The following is a 5,043-nucleotide window of genomic DNA, read 5'->3' on the forward strand; positions in this document are numbered from 1 at the left end:
AAAGGGTGGTAACAGTAATGCAGCCACTTCTTATGGTTCTGCTGCGAGTGGCAAAAATTCTGTTCCTAATGCTTCTGCTGGCAGCACTTCGTCTGGCAATTCTGGTGATAAGGGCAAAAAGAAGATGCGTTGCCATTATTGTAAAGCCAATGATCACTTGATCAAGTCGTGTCCTAAGTTGAAGGCCAAAGAGGCTAAGAAGAAAGAGGGTGGTTCCACTGCAAATGCTGGTTCCACTACAAATGCAGCCATTGTTGAGTCTTCTGTGAAAGGAGATTGTGATGCTGATGTTGATGCAGAATGGGCTTTTAGCGCAGAGTGCACTTACAATCCTGCTGTCCATGATGCATGCTTGTCAGTTGCTGCAGATTCACATGTGTGGTATTTCGACAGTGGTGCTACAAAGCACATTACCTCACATCGTGAATTGTTTACCTCTCTCGAGTCTGTCCCTCATGGGAATTCAGTCACTTGTGCCAACAACGCCTCTTATCCAGTTCAGGGAGTTGGAAAGATTGTGCTCACTGCTGCTAATGGCAGTTCCTTCACACTTGTTGATGCACTTTATGTACCTGGGATCAAGAAGAATCTCTTGTCTGTATCCGCACTTGCTAGACTTGGACTTGTAGTCAAATTTGTGGATGACAGATGTACAGTTCATGATCTCAGTTTTGGTGATGAAATTGTTGCATCTGGGCTTTTGTGCCGTGGGCTGTATAAGCTCACTTTGTATGACAAGTGTGGACAAAATTTTGCAAATGCTGTTGCAGATTCAAGGGCTATTTCAGATGCAAAACTTTGGCATGCACGTTTTGGTCATCTGAATTTTGCCAGTTTGCTGCGTTTGCAGAAATCTGATATGGTTGCTTCTTTGCCGCCTCTTGAAGCACCTGTCAAACATGTTTGTGAAGGCTGTATTCTGGGTAAAATGCAGCGTTCTAAGTTTCCAAAGGATGGTTCAGTTAGGGCCACATGCAGGTTGCAGCTTGTGCATAGTGATGTTTGTGGGCCCATGCAAACTCCGTCCTTGGGCAATTACCTGTACTTCGTGACTTTCATTGATGATTACTCCAGGCATGCATGGGTATTTCCGCTTAAAGCGAAGTCCGAAGTTTTTATGTGCTTCAAACAATTTTTGGCTATGGCTGAAAATGTCTCAAAATGTACTATGGGCACCCTCCGTTCCGATCGAGGGGGGGTATATGTCTCATGAATTTAATGCATTTCTGGCTAGTCGTGGGATAAAACACCAATGTACAGTGCCTTATACACCTCAGCAAAATGGTGTTGCTGAGAGGAAAAACAGGTCACTAACGGAAATGGCACGATGTATGGTCAAAAGTCAAGCTTTGCCGCATTCTTTTTGGCTTGAGGCCATCATGTGTGCCACTTATGTACTTAACAGGTGTCCTACGAAAGCTTTGCAGTCTATTACTCCATATGAAGCATGGCATGATAGAAAACCTTCTATTGAGCACATGCGTGTTTTTGGCTGTTTGGCATATGCTTTGGTGCCACAAGTGCAGCGCAGAAAATTGGATGATAAGGCTGTCAAATGTATTTTTGTTGGTTATAGTGCTGAAAGCAAAGGTTACAGGTTGTATCATCCGCAAACAAAACGTATTCTGGTTTCACGGGATGTAGTGTTTGTGGAAGATTCTGTTCAGCCCTTGCTGTCATGTACTAGAGACAGTAATGTAAGCTCACAGGACATTTATGACACTTTGTTGCCTCTTTTCAGTGGTTCAGTGTGGAAATACGAATGTAAGTTTCCAATGTGTACATGATGTACTTGATGAGGAAAGGGCTGAAAATGAGCAGGCTAGAGGTATGCCAAAATGGCTGGTGCACACTTTGCGTGACAGTAAATTGGATGCACCTTTATCTAGTCGTACTCGTTCAGGCTCTCGCCATGCATCTTATGCATCAGATTGTTATGCTTTGGCTGTGTCTAGTTTACATGATGTTGAGGAGCCTCTGTCTTTTGATGAAGCACAGAATTCAGAAAATTGGATTGCTGCCATGAAATCAGAATATGATGCACTTATAGAGAATGACACATGGACTTTATGTGATTTGCCTCCTGGCAAAAAGGCCATTGGTACGAAGTGGGTTTACAAGTTGAAACGCAAGCCGGATGGTGAGATCGATCGCCATAAGGCTCGACTTGTTGCAAAGGGTTATGCACAACAAAAAGGCATAGATTATGAAGAGACTTTTGCTCCCACTTGTCGTATGACTACTGTGCGTTTTCTATGTGCATTGGCAGCTCATTTTGGTTGGGATGTACATCAATCAGACATTGTTACTGCTTTCTTGAATGGTGACATATTTGAGGAAGTTTATGTAACGCAGCCTCGCGGTTTTGTCATAAAAGGACAAGAGGACAAAGTGTGCAAATGTAAGAAGGCTTTGTATGGGTTGAAGCAATCTCCTCGTGCTTGGTATGAGAAAGCTGACACTCATTTGGTTAAACGAGGCTTTCGTAACAGTCCAACAGAAAGCACATTGTATGTAAAGCGTGAGGATGATGTATTTCTCATTGTGGTTCTTTATGTTGATGATTTGCTGATCACTGGACCAAATGAGAGACATATTGCTGAATTTAAGGCTGATTTGAATGCTACTTTCAAGATGAAAGATTTGGGGCTGTTGCATCATTACTTGGGTATACAGTTTAAGCAGTGTGATGGTGGTATTGCCTTGTGTCAGAAAAGTTACATAGAGACATTGCTATGTAAGTTTGGACTTGAGGATTGCAAACCTATTGCCACTCCCATGGAAACAGGTTTGAAGTTGAGTCTACATGATGCTGGCGATCCTGCTGATGTCACTCTTTACCAAACTGCTGTTGGCTGCCTCATTTATGTATGCAACACGAGGCCAGATATTCAGTTTGCAGTCTCGCAGGTCAGCAGATTTATGCATAGCCCAGGGTCTAAGCATTGGCAGGCTGTCAAGAGGATTTTCCGCTACCTTAGTGGCACTTTACATCTTGGCTTGTTTTATCCCAAGGGGGGATCATTGCCGCCAGACTTACATGCTTTTTCGGACTCAGATTGGGCTGGTTGTTTTGACACGCGAGTGTCCACAAGTGGTTTTTGTTTCATGCTTGGCAGTTCATGTATATCATGGTTGAGCAAGAAGCAACCTACTGTGGCCACTTCGAGTTGTGAGGCTGAGTACAGGGCAGTCTTCACAGCTACGGTTGAGTGTGTATGGCTCAGACGCCTTATGGCTGACTTGGGTGTTGGACAGGACACTGCCAACACTATCTACACTGACAGTCAGAGCGCATTGGCAGTTGCGAGGAACCCAGTTTTTCATGCTCGCACAAAGCACATTGAGGTGCATTACCACTATGTCAGGGAGAGGCTCTCAGCAGGAGAGATCAGCTTGGCTTATGTGCCAACACAGGACAACCTTGCAGATCTTTTCACAAAGGCATTGTCTCGTGAGAAGCTTGAAGCTTTCCGCAAAGCTTTGGGCTTACTCCCCTTTGTGGACTGATCCTGTCCTCAGGGCATGGCACTTCCCTTTACTCATGTGCCAGCTCTCGTTCACCGCATCACTCCAGGGGGGATTTGTTACCATATACATGTGGTAGTGATGTGTGTGAACACACTAGGACCGCCGGGGCATTTTTTCCCTCTTTAGGAGGTTTTTTCCCCCGTGCATTGTATATACGCCCATCACTCTAGGGCTATCTATCTTCAATTGCACACTAAGTAACACACTCTCTATTGTGTGCTTTGAGCTTCCTTCGTCTTCTCCAAGCTGTGTGTGTTTCTCTGCAACCCTAATTCCAACAACACACACAGTCAACGATATATTTGTTGAGTTAGAGAGAGAGAGAGAGAGAGAGAGAGAGAGATTATCACATGGTGCATCTTATTCATTTCAAATTTTGAGCATTAAAGTCTAGAAAGACTAGAGAGGTGGAGCAAGTGAGACAATAAAGCTATAAAGCATGCTTGGCAAAAAAAAAAACTAGAAAATTTGGAAAAAAACATGCTTGTTGAAATTATAGAGTTCTTTGGACCTAATTTGAAGACGTTGATACAATGATGGAATTTTCCTCGCTTTTTACTTTTGAGGTAGAATTTGAGATTATGATTTTGTTTTTTGAGCATTGATTGCAAGGCTGTGATGTTGCTCTTTTATTGTTTATACGCATATGCCCATGATTCGTTCTCATATTCTCTTTCATCTACCTTCCAGCTAGCATTGCTCTCTCTGGCACCCTGGACCCTTTTGGATCTCTCCCCTCATCTTTTGGCTGCTATCCAAAGGTGCTAATATCATCAACTTAATGTGATCTCTTCACCATCACACAAAATGATGTTAAATTGAATCTTTCTCCATTGATCTTGCTTTCTTGGTGTAGTATGCAAACAGCCAGCCACCTGAGCTTGAGATCTCTAGCCATCTCTCTCTCTCTCTCTCACACACACACACACAAGTGTAGTTGGAGGTCCTACCAACAATCTCTCTTTCCAACACACCCAGGGTGTGTGTTTATTTAGTTTCTAATCACCTATCCTAATTCATTAGAGATCTAATTAAACACTAATCACTTTTCAATACAGTGTGTGCAAACTATGTTTCTTTGCAGTAACAAAATTCTTGGATAAATCCGCTCAAATTTTCTTCCAGTTGATCTTATTGGGTGTGATTCCACTTTATGGATTATGGGTTGGCCTACTCCACAAGGAGCACACAAGGAACCACTTGACTACCCCTTGCATTATATATTTGGGTGCTTTGGTTATGAGTTTAAGCACTATATTTTGTGACCAAGGCAAGGGGACCTCAAGGCTGGCAGTCAACTCAATTTGAAGAGATTTTGGGTCCATAAGGGGCACGTACTATGGGAATCTTCACCTTAAAAAATGGACAACAAACACTCTCAATTTGAACCTAAATCTTAGGTTTGACTTGAAAGCTCGTTTCCCACAAGCCATCCTCACTAGATCCAAGCTTCAATGCCCTATCTTGTAGGAGTGGATTCCCACCTCAACTTTGTGTTTTATAAGAGAGCAC

The sequence above is a fragment of the Adiantum capillus-veneris genome, unplaced genomic scaffold (genome assembly GCF_014529385.1).
Source record: "Adiantum capillus-veneris isolate H3 unplaced genomic scaffold, ASM1452938v2 Hic_scaffold_846, whole genome shotgun sequence".
In the NCBI taxonomy this organism is placed as follows: Eukaryota; Viridiplantae; Streptophyta; class Polypodiopsida; order Polypodiales; family Pteridaceae; genus Adiantum; species Adiantum capillus-veneris.